Here is a 21135-nt window from a genome sequence, read left to right on the forward strand (position 1 = left end):
CATGTCCTTTGCTCACTTTTTAATAGGGTTGTTAGTTTCTTTCCTTGTAAATTTAAGTTCCTTGTAGATTCTGGATATTAGACTTTTGTCAGATGGGTGGATTGCAAAAATCTTCTCCGATTCTGTAGGTTGTCAGTTTACTCTGATGATAGCTTCTTTTTCTGTGCAGAAGCTCTTGAGTTTAATGAGATCCCGTTTGTCAATTTTTGCTTTTGTTGCAATTGATTTTGGTGTTTTCTTCATGAAGTCTTTGCCTGTACCTATGTCTTGTGTGGCATTGCCTAAATTTTCTTCTAGAGTTTTTATAGTTTGGGGTTGTACATTTAAGTCTTTAATCCATTTTGAGTTAATTTTTGGGTATGGTGTAAAGAAGGGGTTCAGTTTCAATTTTCTGCATATGACTAGCCAGCACTCCCAGCACCATTTATTAAATAGGAAGTCCTTTCCCCATTGCTTGTTGTTTTCAGGTTTGTCAACAATCGGATGGTTGTAGGTGTGCTGTCTTATCTTTGAGTTCTCTGTTCTGTTCCGTTAGGCTATGTGTCTGTTCTTATATCAGTACCATGCTGTTTTGGTTACCGCAGCCTTGTAGTATAATTTGAAGTAGGTAACATGACGCCTCCAGCTTTGTTCTTTTTGCATGGAATTATCATGGTTATTCAGCCTCATTTTTGCTTTCACATGAATATTAAAATTGTTTTTTTTCTAATTCTGTGAAGAATGTCAATGCTGGTTTAATGGGAATAGCATTGAGTCTATAAATTACTTTGGGCAGTATGATCATTTTCGTGACGTTGGTTCTTCCTATTTATGAGCATAGAATGTTTCTCCATTTGTTTGTGTCCTCTATGATTTCTTTAGGCAGTGGTTTGTAGGTCTCCTTGAAGAGTTCCTTCACTTCCCTTATTATCTGTATTTCTAGGTATTTTATTCTCTTTGTAGCAATAATAAATGGGAGTTCATTCACAATTTGGCTCTCTGCTTGCCCGTTGTTAGTGTATAGGAATGCCAGCAATTTCTAGACATTGATTTCATATCCTGAGACTTGGCCAAAGTTGCTTATTAGCTTAAGAAGCTTTTGCGGTGATAGAATGGGGTTTTCTAGATATAAGATCATGTCATCTGCAAACAAAGATAGTTTGACTTCCTCTTTTCCCATATGTCTTTCTCTTGCCTGATTGCCCTGTCCAGAACTTCCAATATTATCTTAAATAGGAGTGGTGAGTGACAGCATCCTCGTCTTGTGCCAGTTTTCTAGGGGAATACTTCCATCTTTTGCCCATTCAGAATGGTACTGGCTGTGGGTTTATCACATATAGCTCTTAGTATTTTTATGTGTGTTCCTTCACTACCTAGTTTATTGAGAGGACCAGACAAATTCACAGCTGAATTCTACCAGAGGTACTAAGAGCTGGCACCAATTCTAATGAAACTGTTCTAATAAATTGAAAAGGAGGGACTCCTCTCTTAACTCATTCTGTGAGGCCAGCATCAGCCTGATACCAAAACCTGGCAGAGATGTAACAACAACAAAAAAGAAAATTTCAAGCCAATATCCTTGATGAACATTGATACAAAAATCCTCAATAAAATCTGGCAAACCGAATCCAGCAGCAAATCAAAGAGCTTATCTATTACCATCAAGTTGGCTTCATCCCCAGACGCAAAGATGGTTCAACATATGCAAATAATAAATGTGATTCATCACATAAACAGAACTAAAGACAAAAACCACATGATGATCCCAATAGATCCAGAAAAGGCACTTGATAAAATTCAACATCTCTTCATGTTAAGAATACTTTCTAATGCATGGAAATGGTATGAATAGAAAATGTATTAGAAATTCATAGACTATGCCATTCATTCATAACTTTCAACTGGTGCATGTAGGCAAAGTGGGACATTTTGAGTTCATGCTAACATAGTACACCATTTAACATTTGTTTCATGTGATATTCTCTGACAGGAAACTGCTATGTTAACTAAATTAGAACCTGGAGTGTGTCTTTTACCCCCTATGAAGTATTGAAATAGAACTTATTTTGTGTAGTTAGTATGTTTATAGATTTAAAAAGTTATTATTTAAAAAGGGAGACATTCCTGTTCAAGAGTAGAAGTAAATGCCTTTGACAAAAGTGAGTTTTAAATGCCATCTTATATAATTGCCATATTATTTGTCATATAAATAATCCTTATAAATCATTTTAAAGCAAATATTAGATATTATGACATTCATCAATAAGTAGTTTACTATGCATCTTTATAAAAGAGACATTTTGTTAAAAATATGTTTAACATTCACAAAATTTTAAAATATTTAAATATAACATGCTATATTAAATTTTTCTCAATTACCCCTCAAATGCATTTTTATTATTGATTTCAGTAGTAATTATTTTTAAATTTTAGAACATTTGTTTAGACAGAAAAGATTAGACTTCAGTGTACTCCAAATGTTAGATGTGATACAGTGAACGTAAGTCATAAGTGGACATATTTGTACTTATTAAAAGGAGTTTTGCAAAATGGAATGATCTGCGTTGTGCAATAATAAGCTTCTAGCCATTGCAAATGTTTAAGCAAAAGTTGATTGGCCACATATCAGAGATAAAGTAGTAAATATTGGTACATTGAGTAAAAAGTTGAACAAAATTATATTCACTCTCACTCTAAGAGTCATTAATCTGGGGAGAAATGACACTGTTGTACTACTTAAAAGCTTCCCACAATTAGAATATATTTCAAAATATAAGGTATGTAAACCGTGAGATTTTTGGTTAACAAGTAAGTGCAGTACAAAATAATATCATGGTATTGTTTTATTTATGCATCACTGAATACTTTCTTTTCCTACCTCACCAAGTCTTATTCTGGTTCTTCAAAACTGCCTTAAAAAAGCACTTAATCACTTCATAATTTTGCCTTACACAAAAGAAATTTCATTGTCAGAAAAAACTTCCATCAAGAGTCACTTCAGTGCATTTATTCAAAGTACTTATTCAAACTGAGAATTATTTCACCACTGGTGTTCTTGATATAGTGTGCTCACTATATCATTATGTGCTCTTTGAAATTTCTTTTTATCTAAATATTAGTTATTATTTTAAATAATTTGAGATTTTCATTAACTTTTTTAGCCGTGTTCATGAATGCTTGAATTTTGACATTTTAATGTACATTTATTAAAGATTAGTATTATGAATTAATACATTTTACTGCTAAAAGAAATAAAGAAATACATGAAACAATACTGTCACTTTAGGCCAAGATAAAGAAACATGGAATTATTTATCCTCTGGCCTGAAGTCTCCAAAACAAATGAACAAAATATATAAAACAACATTTTGAAGGACAAACGGTATCAGGTAATGAAGGAGAATAATCTTGAGAGACGGAGGAAATAAAAATCATATAAGCACTATGACACCAGATTCCTGCTTAGAGAGAGATTCCAGACTTCAATGCAGTTAGGAAGAATCCATCTATTTAACATATTTAATACAGTCTGGCAGACTCCTTGACTTGAGGAGACAGTGATAAAGTACATGGAAAACAAGACAGTATTGAAATAACAGTAGCAGAGAAGAAAGAGCTGCATAGAAACAGAACACCAAAGACTGGCATATAGTCACATTCACATATTCATCTGAGTACCAATAAGTGTGTGAAGAAACTACCAAAAACAAGATTCATCTAGAAGTGTTGAGATAACAGTGCACTAACACAGGGCTTGAGGTAATCTAATTTTGCACCAGCCAGGCTGGAAAGCATCATGATTCGTCAGGCATGGGTTACAGTAGACAGAGGGGCTTGCCTCTGTAATAGGGAACAAGTAGGCCTAGAAAGAGAACTGAGCTAATGCTACCTAAAATGTCTGAACATCCGGAAAAGACTACCAACCTCAACACAGAGCAATACAAATGTTTCAAATCAAAACACAGGAACAAAAGAAAATCAAAGAACAATGATCAAGGCACCAGTGAGCTGTGGGAAAATTTCGACTACTTGAAATCCATGAAGCAGAAGAAAAAGAGGTGGAAGAAAAAAATAATTGAAGAAATCATAAATATTATTTTGTTTTCCAAATCAGGTAAAAATATGAACCCAAACATGACAGAAACTCAGTAAACTTAAAGCACAGTACTCAAGAAGAAAATTGCAACAAGACATATTAGAATCAAATTGTTCAAAACCAGTGATAAGGATGCAACTTTCAAAGCACCAACAGGAAAAAAAAGTTATCTGCAAAGGAAGAAAGATAAAAATGATGGCTGATTCCTCATTGGAAAAAAAATTGAAGCAAAAAGATAATGAATGAAAACAATAAGTTCTGGAAAAAAAAAGTCAATTTAGAGCACTATTTTAGGGTATGGCTGTGAGGGGCTGTTTCTGGAATAGACTGTCATTTAAATAATTAAATAAGTCTTACTTAGTGGACTGCGTAAGTAAAATTCATTCTCACTCAACCTAGGCAGGCACTGTCCAAATGATTAAGGGCCCAGATAGAACAAAGAGGCAGAGGGAAGGCAAATTCACACTCTCTCTCTCACTTCTGGACCCGGGACACCCATATTCCAGTGCCCTTGATCATCAGAATTCCAGGCTCTCTGACCTTTGAACCAGGACTTGCACCAGTGGTTCCCCTTGTTCTCAGCTCTTCAGCCTTGGAATGAGAGTCACACCTTCAGCTCCCCCAGTTCTCAGGCCTGCAGAGTTGGACTGAGCTATGCCACCAGCTTCCCTGGTTTTCCAGCTTGCAGGCAGCATATGGCAGGACTTCTCAGCCTTCACAGTTTTGTGAGCTAATTCTCCTAATAAGTCCCCTCTCAGATATCTTTCTTTATATAGTATTGTTTCTGTTTCCATGGAAAACTCTCTCTAACCATGCTAACAATTTTAGAAGCACCACATGATCATATCAATAGACACAAAAAAACAATGATGGCAGAATCTAACATCCAGTCCTCACAAAACCTCTCAGCACACTAAGATAGAAGGCAGTTCTTTAATCTATAAAAACCTACAGCTAACATTATATTTTATTGTGTTCAGGAACATGACTAACATGTTTAATTTCCTCTGTTTTATTTAACATTATACTAGATGTTCTAGACAGAGCAAAAAGGGAAGATAAAGAAATAAAATCCTTTCAGATAAAACAGGAAGTAAAACTGCTCTTATTTATAGATGGCATAATTAAAGGGAATAATCCATGGAAATTTTAAATAAGCAACTAAAGGCAGTGCATTTAACAAATAAGATTAATATGCAAAATTAGTTTATTTCTTCATATTGGCAATAAACAATTAGAAAATATTTTTAAACACCATTTATAATAGCATCAAAATGGAAAATAAATTATTTTTTAAAAATGAAAAATCTGTACACCATAAACTATAAAACACTGCTGAGAGAAATTAAAGAAGACTTAAATAAATGAAGAGAAATACAAAATCATGTGTCAAAAGCTAAATACTCACAATATGAATCTTTCAAATTTGGAATTAGATTCAATGCAATATTATTTAAAATCACAGTAGGAATACTTTCTAAGGAATTAACAAAATTATTATAAAATTCATAAGAAAAGTTGAAGAACTGAGAATAACTAAAACAACTTTGAAACAGAACAAATTTTTAGTACTACTTTAAATTCAAAATTGATTGTAAAACTTAAATATTCCATATAATATCAGCATAGAGATAAGCAAATAAAACAATAAAACAGCAAGAGTACAGAAATAAAACACGTATGGAAAATTGATTTTCACAATAGGAACAAAGACAATTACATGGAGAAATGTCAGTCTTCAATAAACATGCTGGATACCCCTGTGCAGTATTAAATTTGGATTCATACCTCACGACATATACACAAACTAACTCTAAATGTCATAGATCTAAATATAAAACTAAAAATTTGAAACTTACAGAAGAAAACACGGAAGAACATTTGATATAAACAGGCTTTATTAATATTATGATGCCACAAGCATTATTCATATAATAACAACATATAAGATTGGGCTTTATCAAATTAAAATCTTCTGTTCCTTGAAACACACTGTGAAGGTTATAAAAAGATAACCCATATGTTGGGAGAAAATATTAGTAAAGCACGTATCTGTTAAAGAACTTCTATCCAGGATATATAAAGTATACTTCAAAGTTAATAATAGGAAAACAATAAGAATTTGTTTAAAAAATCAGAACAGTAATTTCTCCAAAGAAGATGAGTACATGGAAAAAAAGCTCAACATCATTAGTTTTTAGGAAAATGTAAAACTAATTTATATTAATACTACTACAGACACAGCAATATGTCTAAAATTAAATAATTTTTAAAAATTTACTACACATTATCAGTCAGGATGTTGGAAAATGGAATTCTTGTACCCAGTTGGTAGAAATGTAACATAGTGTAACCACTTTGGAAAATTGTTTACTAGTGTCTTAGAAGTTAAATATTCACCTGTCATATGATCCAGTCCATTCCTCGCTGTCACCCAGTGGAAATAAGAGCATATTTCCATACAAAGATTGTAGTATGAACGCTTATAGTAGCTTTATTTGTAAAGAAAAATAATCTGGAAAATAATTCAGATTTCCTTTATCAAGTTAATGACTAATCTGAATGTAGTGATTCCATAGAATGTATTGCTACTCATAAAAAAAGCAATGAACTATGAATATGTGCACAAGATGGAAGCATCTCAAAATAATTTTGCTCACAGAGACGCTAGACAAAAGACTAAATACTTTTATTCGATTTATATAAAATTTAAGAAAATTAAAACTGATTTTTCAGTTTAGTTGGAAGCTGCTTCTCATGAATCAGCCCAGGGTTAGATTTTGCTTCCTTTTCAATCACTCCTATACAAGGACAGAAATAGTTTTCACTATGTTTGGCATTGCCAATGTTTCCATGACTTTCAACACTTATCTAACCACAAAAATAATTGGCCAGCTGTAATCCAAATAAACAACAATATGAAAAAAGCTGAGGATTTAAGGAGACTTAGTAACTGCAAAATAGGAGACTAAGCTAAGCTCCTAAATTAGGCAACTTTCTAAAAGAGAAAAAAGTCTATTTAGATTTATTTTAAATGTCGATAGTCTTAACAAATAAGCATATATGCTAACTTTTTTATAAATTACAAATTTTAAAGAGATAGTTGTATAGTTTATTGAATCAAAAAAGTTACAAATCTATATTAATTTAATTATATTAATTATTATAGTTATTAAAGTTATACTGTACATTTTTCAGTCTGCTAGGAAATATAAATATAAACTCATGACTATTAAAAAACATTTTTTCTAGCTCAAAACTTTGACAAGTGTTCTTTAGTTCCTAGATTTTTGGTTTTCAGATACTATTTTTCAAGAAGCAGAGCCAGAGTCTGCTGAAAAAAATAAGTCTTATTTTATATCTAGGGCAAGGAAAGCATAACTTGAGACTTCCTGTTGCCAGAGAGAAATAATGCTTATAAATTTAGAGGAATGCAGAATCTTACATTTCCACTGACTAGACTGTATTTGAGCATCAAAAAGAAATTAATAGTTACTCAATACAAATGAAATCTGTAAAAAGTTGTGATAATCAAAAAGAGAAAAATTTTTAATCACATGTCAAAAGTACGTGAATATAATGGAGCATGTTTCTTTTGAATTTTGTGATATATCCTATTATAATTACATTGAATTTTTGTGCTTAGTACTCACGTTTTTTAAGAACATAAAAATATATTATTCACACAATTTTTATTTAACTTAAGTTTAGAGTGTGAAGTCAGAATTAACTTACATTTAGCAAAAAGAAGTGTTTTTGTTTGTTTGTTTGTCTGTTTGTTTTTTAGACAGTGGTCTCACCATTTTGTCCAGGTTAGTCTAAAACTCCTGCCTCAAGACATCCTCCCATCTCAGCCTCCCAAGTAGCTGGAGTTACCAGTTCAAGCCTGACTTAAATTTAGCACTTTTAGTTGGAACAATGCAGTGTATCATTAACATGACATTGCTGATTTCACCCCAAGATGAAAATAATATATAAGGGAAGTTCAGCATACATTTGTATATCACTTAAGTATTTTTAAGATAAAAGCCCTGGCCAGAAAGGGGAAATGAGAAAATAACCAAAATTCAATTAGGAAGTATTTTGTTTTAAATGAATTAAAAAATAACAATAACTCAAGACAAAAAATTGGGGAGGGGTAATAGAAAACAGGTAAAACAATAACAGAATATTGATTACTATTGAAATTGGATGATTTATACATTTAAAAAATATTCAGATTTTGGATTTTAAAGCATGTGCTGCTACTTAAGAGTTAAATGAAGAAAGAAGTTATGATTTGGGAGTGAGCGAGGTTTGAAATAAATCTGTGGGGAAAAACAGGTGATGCAAATTGAACTCAGAAAGCAGCTTTTGAAACCAGTTCTGTTTGAAGATCTTTGTTTGAAATACCCATGTTAATCTAGGAAGTTAGAAAAAATGTGTAAATATGTATCTTGCAGGACAAAACATACTTCTTAGCTATCTCACCAGTAGGCTAACTGACAAACCCTTGTTTATATAGGACAATCTCTACTCCCTTCAAATGATTGACCTCTTTTTTAAAATGTACTTTTAATTCCAGGGAGCTTTATTAAATAGTAAGATGATAAAATAAATCAAGCCCATGGCGTTAGCCATTTCATATTAAATTTGAGAATAATCTGTTTAAATTTGTCATACAGCATATTAGTAACTTATTATTTTAGAAGATCCTAGATATTGTTTCACATCTTAGTGTAAAATGTGAAATTAAGTAATTTTTGCTTTAAGATTTGGATGTAGAAAAGTTAGGATAATTTGGTTTGGTCTATAAAAAGTAGTAAACTATTTTTGGAAACTTTAAATTGACTCGCTTTATAAATTTATCTTATTATATTTAAGAGCTCCTCAAGTATTACAAAGGCTTTGTTTCACATTGTCAAAAACAAAACTGAGGCCAGGTGCAGGGGCTCAAGCCTGTAATCCCAGCACTTTGGAAGCCAGAGGCAGGAGGAACACGTTAGGTCAGGAATCCAGACTGGGCAACATTGTGAGGCCCCATTTCTAAAAAAAAAATTAATAAAATAAAAATTGTTTTAATTAACTGGGCATGGTGGCACACACCTGTAGTTCCAGCTGCTCAGGAAGCTAAGGCAAGAGGATTGCTTGAGCCCAGAAGTTTGAGGCTACAGTGAGCCATAATTGTGCCACTGTACCTGGATGACAGAGCAAGACCCTGTCTCTACAACAATATAAAAAAATTAAATGGAACTATTTAAAAGAAAATTTGATATAATACATTTCAAATGATTTTTAAATATTTGAAGAATTTAACTTATAAATTGAAAATGGTTCAAGGAATTTTACCTATAATTTTGAGCAAGCAGACAAAAAAATTTAAGTAATTTTCTTATGTTATTACATTTATAAGAATATTTATAAGCTGAATTTAAATGCTTAAAAAATGCTAAGTTCTAGATTTGTTTTTAATAAACCCTTATTAATTAAAATTAATTGCTTTAATAATTCTTGTTTTATAACTGTGTACCAAAGTTAATCTAAAATTTTAATAAAATCTTACAACAAAATAGACCACTGATATGTGAAAAACAATAAATATCCAAAGGAAAAATTAATATATTTGAAATGAATAAGGAACAAATTGGTATAGGACCAAACTCAATTTTTAGATTAAGAAATGTGACTTTCATTAAATCCAAAAAAAAATGGCTCAAGTAGAAGCAGATGTTGGCAGATAAAATTAGGGCAGGCAAAGTTGGGAAATTAAGGAGGTGGGTAAATGGAATTTATTAGAGGGAAATTCAATAGTCTAAGTGATGTATTGGATAAGAGGTTGGAAAAAAAAAAAGGTAAAATTTTGACTCCTAAGTCTGTGGTCCCTGTGAAGCTATTTGAGAAACAGTGCCTTTCACTGGGATAAGAAACCCTAGAAGGATAGAGGTGGACCACTTTAAGTAACAGAAGTGCAAAAGGATTGTCAGTTCAGTTTTCCAATGTTGTGTTTGGGGTTCAAACATGTTTATGATTCAGAAAAGATACCAGGACTAGAGATATTAATTTGGAAAACATTTAGGTATGTCTTGCTAGTAAATAAATCCAGCTAAAATTTATAAATATTGAGAAGACGGAGGCCCCAAAGTCTCAATGAACCCCAACATTAATGGCTGAGTAAATCAAGATATGATAGCAAAGAAAATACAGAGTATCAGGAAGAAAACCAGCAATTTTGTCAGGAAATCCAATGTAAGAACGATTTTCAGTATTTCTGAAAAGTCGATCAAGGTAATATTTATAAAATACCCACTAAATGTAAAGACATAGAAGTCACTGGTAACCTTCATGAGACTAGAGGCATAAGTTATGCTGGAATCAGATTAGAGTCTGACAAAAAAGTTGATGAAGAAAAAATAAAGTCAGCTATGAAAGAAAGTTGATGACTAGGTCAGGAAACAGGAAAATGTTTTGTGATCAATATTGTGTGTTTAGTATGTTCCTTTAAAGTAATAGGTACTCTGACTGGGCGAAGTGGAGGTATTGAATGAACAAGAGCAAGTAGTTGAAATTTAAAATCTTTTCAATTTATTTATTTATTTATTACAGAGTAAAATGAAAGCAAGTTTATTAGAGAAGTAAAGAAATAAAAGAGTAACTACTACTACATAGGCAAAACAGCCAAAATTTACATTCTCTCTTTTTTTTTTTTAGACAGAGTTTCACTATTATCCCCCAGGCTGGAGTGCAGTGGCACGATCTCGGCTCACTGCAACCTCTACGTCCATGGTTAAAATTATTCTTCTGCCTCAGCCTCCCAAGTAGCTGGGATTACAGGCGCTCACCACCATGCCCAGCTAATTTTTGTATTTTTAGTAGAGATGACGTTTCACCATGTTGGCGAGGCTCCTGACCTCAGTTAATCTGCCCACCTCAGCCTCCAAAGTGCTGGAATTGCAGGCATGAACCACCAGCCCTGGCCCAAAATTTACATTCTTAAGGTGGCAATAAGAACTGTAACTCAAAGTATAGTTTGGAGAATCCCCTAATATAGTTGCATAGTCACCTTTTGCATTGTACCAGAAGAGAAGTTCTAGACATAGGTAGATGCAGAAGTTTGGTAAAAGTCTCATCTTAAACCCTCTACTGGAGAGGACTCCGTGGGATAAGGTCAAATATTTATAAAAGTGAAAGGTATTAAAGTGCTTGTTTTTGCAAATTGAGGTATTGAATTTGAACACAGAATTATAGTTGTAAGAATAAAACACATTTGAACATAGTATTATCGCAGTAAGAGTAAAATGTCAAACTCTGTTGAGGTCATATTTAAGGTTATTGATCCTAAATTTATCACATTTGCAACGTCCTTTTTATGACTATACCTAACAAAGCACCCAAAAAATTATTCATTAGTATTTTTGCCATTCAATGACAATGAAAGTTCAAGGGAATTCAGATTGTTAATGGATGAGTGTGCTATGAACTTTATGCTAAATAAGAAAAGAATGAAGAAAGGACTGACAGAAAGGAGAAGGATCTGTGAACTAGATGTCCTGATGAGAAAGAAATTTTTTATGATTTTTCTTATGTTTGAATTGGTGATTTTAGATATTAGAATAACAGCAGAGGATCAAAATTTTCTGTATGCTGAGGAGGCATTAAAAAAATAGGTCACTGTAAATCAGGAGGTTTAGAAACTGCAAGACAAAGTTATCAGAATGAAATTTACCCACATAGTGTATGGATAAGCTATTCAAAGAGTTGACTCGTGTTATTTTGTGAAAGAGAAGCAGTTACTAAGAATTCAACAGATGCCAATTATTAGGAGTAAGAAAAAAATTGGTGGGAGGATAGTATTTAAAGAATAATAGGGATAATAGAACTTTGTATAGCTTTTATGGTGGTTGTTTTATCAGTTTTCCTGGAAGGTGACAGAGAATTGCACTAGAAGCGGAAATGAAGAGCGTCACTTGGAAGGCTAAAGAGAAAGTGACATCCTTGGGGAAGAAATAGGTTTCAGTCATGAAAGAAGAAGCAGGAAATTATTTCACAAGGAGTAATAAACTCACTGAGTATGGAGTGTAGTTTCTGTAGGCAGAAAAGAAGAATTTCGGAGATAGTTAATTAGCAGAGGTCATATTGACATACAGCATAGTAGAGAATATTTAACATAAAAGCTTAAGTTTTGGGTGTTGGTTTACAAAAACAGGAATAAAAGGTCTAGAGATGTGGTTTAAAGAGTTTCTTTGAAGAATATTTTAGTTTTCTATTGTTGGATTAAAAATACCGCTAATTTAGTGGCTTAAAAGAATATCCATTAGCTTACAGTTTGGTAGGTAAAAAGTCTAGGCAAGCTTGACTGTGTTCTCTGCTTAGGAACTTTGAAGATCAAAGTTGGAGTGTCATCCAAGCTATGTTCCTATTTGGAGTATCTGAAGAAAACTCTGCTTCCAAATACATTGAAATTGTTGATGGAATCTAGTTCCTTGAGATGGTATAATTGAGGACCTCAATTCCTTAACAATGCTTAATAAGGGGCTGACTTCAGCTTCTAGAGGGTTTATTCCAGTTTCCTTTCATGGAGCCAAGTCCATCCTCAAAGCCAACAATGACACATTGAATCATCTTTGTGCATTGAATCTGTTTGACATTCCCTTCTACCACCATGTGGATATAGTTCTATGCTTTTAAGAGCTTGTGTAATTATGCCAAAACTACCAGATATGCTCCTTGCCTTAAGATCAACTATGTTGTATAAAATAACACAGTCACCCAAGTGATATAGCACAATATTCTGTTTCTGGGGATCAAGGTGGGATATTTTGATGGCCATTTTACAGGTTCTGCCAAACATAAGGTCTTTGAGGGAAAAGGGAATTAGACTTGGTATCAATCACTACGCGTACACCAGAAGGGTTAACCTAGAGTAAACATTAGAATCATTTGCGGGGCTTTACATATAACCCAGGCTGGAGCCCTACCCGAGAACAAATAAGTTATAATTTCTGAGGGTGAGGCCTAGGAATCAGCACAAAACTTCCCGGTCATGTTCATCTCAGACGTTACAAGTTAGCTAACTTAATACACCGTATATGGTAGCAACATCAGACATAGTATAAACTAACTAACAGCAAATAGTCTCAATCTCCATTTATTCTAATTAATTTAATCCCAGAGTTGTTTTCTAATTTCAGAGATTCTGAGAGTTCTAAATTGAATATTTGGGTGCACGTTATGTCGCACAGATGAGCAATTCACATTTTCACATAGAAATCAATCTGTAGATGGACAAGCAGTTCTTGCCAAATTTGGGGAATCATTTAGAATCCTTCAAAACCTGCTGAAGCATTAAACCACTTTCAAAGGTGGATAATGCAATAGAAAAAGTGCAGCTTCTCTGAGAAGTTCTACTAAAGATACCCGTAAGCATACAGGCATTAGAAATGTGATTTTATATTTTGAAAAGGCATATATAAGCCCAAAGGCTTTATAGTTTAAATTTTCTAGAATTATGCTTATGTCAAGTCAGAGTTAATTATTGTAATAGCTCTGAATAGTTTCAAATTATACCCTAAATCTGAATTAAGTCATCTGATCATCCATAAATAATGAATTTATCTGAAAATGACAAATTTCCAAAGAAATATCTATAACTACCAATAACAATGGCCATTAATTTATCAAAATGTACAAATATTTACTACTTTAAGAATGTTTGAATCTTGATTATATTTGAATTTGGAGGCATGACTGCCAAAACAAATACATAGCTAATCAATTTAAATTTAAACTATTCTAATCTTATGAAAAATTAAAAGTCAATGTTGTCCTCAAGGATGTCACAGTTCAATGTGGGAGGCAGAAATGCATATAAACAAAAATAATAAGAGCACTTACTGAGCAGCCCTTGTCTAAGAGTTCATAAACATTAACACATTTAATTCTCATACCCATCATTACATTGGTATTACAGATGAGGAAACTAAGGTCCACAGAGCTCCAGGAACTTGGGCAAGATGCCAAGATCACATAACTATTTAGTAATTGTGGGACTAGGATTTGAAACTCAGGGGGTTAAGCTGCAGAAGAAATATATAACTTTGGGCACTTTCCCTACAGACCCATAAAGTGGTAAAACTAACTCTAGCAAAAATAGAATGTGAAACAACAGGATTGCAACCAACATTCAAAAGATAATTATTTATTTAGACTTGGAAAGTGACATTTGAATTGAAGTTAGAATTTTACCAGGTATAAAATTGGAAGAGACAGAGTATTCCAGACATTGACAACACTGAACGGTCTTCATTACCAGCTTGAGAAACTGCATTGTTATTTATTTTTAGAAATCTTAAAGGGGTGCTCTTTATCTGCTCCCTTCATTCTCTCTCTTTTTAAATACTCCTCAAATGTTTTAATCTGACTTTAACCAGTCCATAAAAAATATTTTATCTCTATCATTTTATCTACTGCATTTAAATTATAGTAATAAAGTATATAAATATTTTTTTCAAATTATTTTATGTAATTTTACATAAAATTGCATATATTTGCATATTTATTATAAGCATACAAGGAAAGCATTCATAAGCTTTTTAAATACATTTCATAATTTAGTGTTACAAATGGGTATCTCATTTTCATTGCTTTTCTTCTAACAGAATGGTAGTCTCTCAACTGAAAAAGGACATCCAAAATAAACTGTAACTAATAACATACCTGTCGGGAAATACTGAACACTTTCCCATGAAGACTAAATAAAATAACATTCTGTCCACTTTTACCACTTCTATTCAAAATAGAAGTACAGAACCAGTGTAATAAGGCAAAACAAAAATAAATAAATAAAAGTTAAAAAGCAAGAAGAAAAGCTATTTTTATTCACAACAGTTAAAATTATCCACATAGATTATCCTGGGGAATCTCACAATGCAAAACAAGTATAACTAACAAGTAAATTTATCAAGTCTTAAGATAAAAGGTCAATATATAAAAATCCATTATATTCATTTTGTTTCTTTTTGATAACTGTATTTTGATAGAATTAAAAATAAAAAATCCACAATATTATTAAACAATGTAAAATATCTAATAAAACAGGTTTTTGCCTCCAAAAGATATGTCCATACCCTAATCTCCAGACCCTGTGAATGCTTTCTTATGAAAAGAAAGCGTTTATAGTTGTAAATAAATTAAGGATCTCAAGTTGGGAATATACTGGATTATTTAAATATTCCCTAAACCTAATGACAAATGTCCTTAGAAACACAGATAAGAAGGCCATGTAAAAATGGAGGCAGAGTTTGGAGTGATATTGCCATGAACCGAAGAATGTTGAAAACCTACTGAAACTGGAAGAAAAAGGAAGGTTTCTCCCCTAGAGCTTCCAGAGTAAGTCTAGGCCTGCTCACGTCTTGATTTTGGGCTCTGGCCTCTAGAGAGAAGAAAGAAAAGAATTTCTGTTACTTTAACTCACCAAGTATGTGATAATTCGTTTTGGCAGCTCTGGAAAACTAATATACTTAATAATAAATTTAAGTAAAAAGATGTTAGATATATTAATATGTTGAAACTATAAAATATTGTTGAGAAAAAGTAAAGAACAACTAAACAATTAAGAAGTAGCATATCAAAGTAATATTGTTACCATTATGATAGCAGTGGCTGCTCCAGATGGTCTGCCTCTGCCATCATGCCAGCTGCAGCAGGGAGGAATGGCCAGGGCTGCACATTCCATAGAGCTCAGGAGCAGGGGAGCTGCCCTGCCCCACCCCAGGAACAGGTGCAGCCACCTAAATGGTACTTCAGACCCAGGCTTCCCACTCCACAGAGCAGGCAGGAGTTCAGCTTCCCCACCCCCACTGCCCCACCATCCTGACCCCAGAAGCGGCTGGAGCCACTCAAACTCTAGCATTCCTACACTTTGGGGGGCCAGGAAGCCCCCTGCCCTGGTAGGCTCAGAAGTGCCTGCTCCTGCTGCCCAGCTTCTCCCTGCTGTCGGCACCCACACAATCTCGGAACAAAGTCGGAGCCAAGCCTCGGTGCCATGAATTGCAACAGGAGGCAGACAGGTTCCTGAGCAGAAGGGGGTGGGTGCCTGGTGAGGCCCAACTTTCAGCCCAGGTATGCCGGAAGGCTGGGGGCTGGGCTTCCAGTCCCACTCCCCACAGACCAGAGTGAGAACTTGTGGTGCCTTTTCCAGGCCTGTCCATGGCTGCTCATGGACCAATCAGCATGCATTTTCTCCCCTCTGAAGCCCATAAAAGTCCTAGGCTCAGCCAGAGCTGAGCAGATGTCTGGGACAACCAGCTTCAAAGAGGAGCTACCCACTCCAGGGCCTCCTCTGAGCTATTGTTGCTCAATAAAGCTCCTCTTCATCTTGCTCACCCTCCACTTGTCTGTGTGCTTCATTCTTCCTGGGTGCAGGACAAGAACTCGGGACCTGCTGAATGAGACTGAAAGAGCTATAACATGAACAGATCTGAGACATGCCCCTTGCTCACCACGTTGTGGGTGAAGAGAAGAAAATAGGAGCAACAGCCCCTTTGGGAAGCCCAGGCTTGGGAGGTCTGCGAGCCGAGGCTGTGACTTCCTATTTGGGGCCCTGTGGTTCCTGGCATCTCCTAGCTTCCAGGAACCATCATGTTCTCCAGTGCCAGCTGTGGAAGCTACTTGCAGTGTGCCAGGTCTGGCCACTGCCTCACTAAGAGCCAGCACCCATGCTGGAACCTGGAGCTGCCTGCCCTGCTGCAGCAGCCAGTATGTCTGACTGCACAGTGGCCAGACTTCACCCTCACTCACATACCCCTCACCACTCCATGCAGTCTCCCTTGCCAAGTATGGGATCCAGGCCAGTAGCATGAGCCAAGAACATCCTGCCAGGCTGATGGGCCCCAGCAGGCCTGAGCAAAACTCTGGCAAAGGCACCACCACTGGTCACAGAGGTTTCCAGCCAGAAAATACACCCCAAAGATCCCATAACAATTATACCCTAATTGATCTATAAATTCATTAAAACTCAAATAAAAATCTTTGAAGCTTTTTTTACTCTAATTGTACATGTTTCTTTTATATTTATATAAAAATCCTTATAGAATTCTCAGTTGACTGTTCCCCTCACCCCTGGCACTTTAAATACTGTTATGCACTGCATAACAACAATTTGGTCAATGACAAACCACATATACGACAGTGGTTCCTTTCCATTTTAGTGGAGCAAAAAGTTTCCTATCATCTAGCGAAATTGTAGCCATTGTAACATCATAGCACAATGCATTGCTCATGTGTTTGTGGTGATGCTGTTGTAAACAAACCTGCTACATTGCCAGTTGTATGAAAGTATTAAACATTTACGTGCATCACAGATACATTAATAATGATAATAAATGCCTATGATACTGGTTTATGTATGTACTGAACTATACTTTTATTATTATTTTAGAGTTTATTCCTTCTACTTATTTTTTTTAAAAAGATTAACTTTGAAACAGCCTCAGGCAGGTCCTTCAGGAGGTATCCCAGAAGAAGGCATTGTTATTATAGGAGATGACAGCTCCGTGCATGTTATTTCTCCTGAAGACCTTCCATTGGGACAAGATTTGAAGGTGGAAGACAGTGATATTGATGATCCTAACCCTCTGTAGGCCTAGGCCAATGTGTGTGTTTGTGTCTTACTTTTTAGCCAAAAAGCTTAAAAGTAAAGTGAAATTAAATATTTTTGTACAGTTGTATAATGTGTTTGTGTTTTAACTGTTACTACAGGAGTGAAACATTTTAAAAATTAATGTTTACAAAGTAAAAATTTAAAGTAAACTAAGATTAATTTATTATTTAAAAAGGAATTTTTAATAAATCGAGTTTAGCCTTAGTGTAGTGTTTATAAAGTCTAGAGTAGTATACAATAATATCCTAGGCCTTCATATTTACTCACTACTCACTCTCTCACTCACCTAGAGCAACTTCCAGTCCTGCAAGCTCCATTCACGGAAAGTACCCTATACATGTGTACCATCTTTTTCTTATTATATTGCATTTTTACTGCACCTTTTCTATGTTTATATATGTTTAGATACACAAATACCAGTGTGTTACAATTGCTTACATTATTCAGTGCAGCAACATGCTGTATAAGTTTGTAGCCTAGGAGAAAGAAACTATTCAATAGAGACTAGATGTGTTAGACTATACCATCTAGGTTTGCATAAGTATACTCTATGATGTTCACACACCGGTGAAAATCACCTAATGACATAATTCTCAGAATATGTCTCATTTCCATGTGACACATGGTTGTGTTTTATCCAGCTGCCTATGGCCTTCAAAGATTCAGCTGAGACTAAAAACCTTCTGCATAGCAACTGACTATCAACAGAGTATACAGCAACCTACAGAATGTGAGAAAATATTTGCAAACTATGCCTCCAACAAAGCTATAAAATCCAGAATCTATAAGGAACTTAAACAAATCAACAAGGGTAAAACAAACAATCCTAGTAAAAAGTGCATAAAAGACATGAACAGACACTTCTCAAAAGAAACATGTGATTAGGCAATGAACGTATGAAAAAATTCAGCATCACTAATCATCAGAGAAATGCAAATCAAAAACACCATGAAATACCATCTCACACCAGTCAGAATGGTTTCTATCAAAAAGTCAAAAAATAACAGATGTTGGCAATGTTGCAGAGAAAAGGGTATGTGTATACACTGTGGTGAGATTGTATATTAGTTTAGCCCCCTAAAAAACAAAATAGAAGTTGGCTGCTATTCTTATTGAGAATCCCTTGGATGTGGTGAGTTGCACTTCTCTTGCTTTTTCTAGATTCTCCTCTCATCTTTGTCTTTCAAAAGTTTATAATTTGTCTTTGGACTTACACCATTGTAGCTTGTTGAGTCTCTTACATATGCATATTTATGTCTTTCTTTAAATTAGAAAAATTTTCAGCTATCATTTCTTTGAAGTCTCTCCACCTCTCTCCTCTAAGACTTCTATAATTTGTACATTGGTCTGCTTGATGGTATGATATATGTCCCTTAGGCTCTGTTAAATTTTCTTTGTTCTTTTTTGCTCTATGCTCCTCACAATCAATAATTTCAAATGTAATATCTTCAAGTTCATGGATTTTTTTTGCATGTTCAAATCTGATGTTGAGATGCTCTAGTAAATTTTTCAATTCAGTTATTGTAATTTTTAGCTTCAGATTTTTGTTTGGTTCTTTTTGATAATTTTACATCTCCTTATTGAAATTCACATTTTTTTATCTACCATTTTCCTAATTTAATTAGTTCTTTGTGCAAGTTTTCCTTTAGCTATTTGAGCATATTTAAGACAATTTTGTTAAAGTCTTGGTCTAGCAAACCCAGTGTCCATCTATCCTCAGGAATGCAATCTGGAATTATTTTTTTCTTTGAAGGGTCCGTGTTTCCCTGTTTCTTTTGTGCCTTGTAATTTTTTTGTTTTGAAAAATTGGTCATTAAAATAAATCGGCAACCTCTTCCAGTTTTAGCAAACCGTGTTGAGACAGTCCCCTGCTTGTTAGTTGGGTATGCTTTAGTCTTTGTGATCAGCCTAAGGTAAAAACTTTACATATTTTTATGTCTTTTCTGAGTGTTCATCTTTTCTCTGGGCATGAGTGTGGCTTTTTTGATTATCCTGTGTACACAGATGCTTTTGAATTCCCTAATTTCCTGAAGATATTTTTCATAGATTTTGAGGGGCCTTACATGGTCTCTTGTGTCTTCTCTAATTTCTTGCCCTAGTCTGTGAGTCTTTGTCTCCCTGCAGTTTTCTCAAGCAGCATTTGGATTCAAGTGCTGCCTGAGGTCCAAGTTAGAACACTATATTCTACTCTCTCACCTGAGCTCTGAGTTGGTTGAAACAGAGACCAGTCCTTCTGGTTGCCTCCAGACAGGTTGGTACATTGCAAATAAGGAATTTTCTCCTCCTTTCCATTAAAATGAGGGTATTAAAAACTAGGATACTGCCTCTTTCAGAGCAAGATTGTACCAGGCTGAAGAGATAGCAGGGCAAGGAAGACTAAAAATGCCATTAAATTTCCGACTGTTTTGAATGTGACTGTCTTCTGATGGATGTTTTCTTGCTTTCTGCAGATGTTTAACTGCTTTTAAGAGTTCTCATAAAGTTTCTTTAGCCAGCCTCAAGTTTAGTTTTTGGGAGTTGTTGTGGTTTTATTTTTTAAAAGGTTTCTATGACAGAATGAGAGCCAGGGGCTTTCTAGTTTACAAATTTTGCAGACATCTCTCTGGAAATTTGATTTCTGATACCACATGTTTAACTAAGGACATCTTGGCATAATTTGTTTTTCAGCAAATGTTTAAAACATTTTCAATTAACTTATAGCAAGTATCGTATCTTTTTTTTTTTTTTTTTTGAAACAAAGTCTTGGTTTTTCACCCAGGCTGGAGTGATCACAGCTCACTATAACCTGGAACTCCTAAGCTCAAGTGATCCTCCCTCTTCAGACTCCTTAGTAGCTAGGATTACAGACACATGACACCACACTTGGTTAATTTTATTTTATTTTTTATACTGATGAGGTCTCACTATGTTTCCCTGGCTGCTCTCAGACTCATAGCCTCAAGCAGTCCTCCTATCTCAGCCTCCCAAAGCATTGAGATTACAGGTGTGAGCCCCAATGCCTGATCAATTTACAGTTTCTTTAAAGTTCCAGTTTTCAAATGAAAATAAAAAAGGAGGTACAAATAGTTAAAGCAATTTTTAAAATGTTAAGTTTCTCTTTTACTTAGTAACATTGTGATCCTGAAATTAATTATTTAAGCTGATAGATAGACAGATAGATAAATCCACACATATTATCTATCCCTATCTATTTATGCTATTGTAGGATGTCCTGGGATTATTATATTAAAATTATGTTTCTTGGAACAAATTAAGTTTAGTAAATTAAAATATTATGATTATTCAATAATTGTAAGTTCCCACTATTAATTTCATGTTTTCTTTCACTTCCTCCAATTGTTCTTCCTGGAATTTTCAGGGAATGAGCATTTTCAATACAGAAGCAAATATTAAATATTTAAAACAGCTGACAACATTTATTTCT

Source organism: Pongo pygmaeus, chromosome 2 (assembly GCF_028885625.2).
Source record: "Pongo pygmaeus isolate AG05252 chromosome 2, NHGRI_mPonPyg2-v2.0_pri, whole genome shotgun sequence".
Taxonomy (NCBI): domain Eukaryota; kingdom Metazoa; phylum Chordata; class Mammalia; order Primates; family Hominidae; genus Pongo; species Pongo pygmaeus.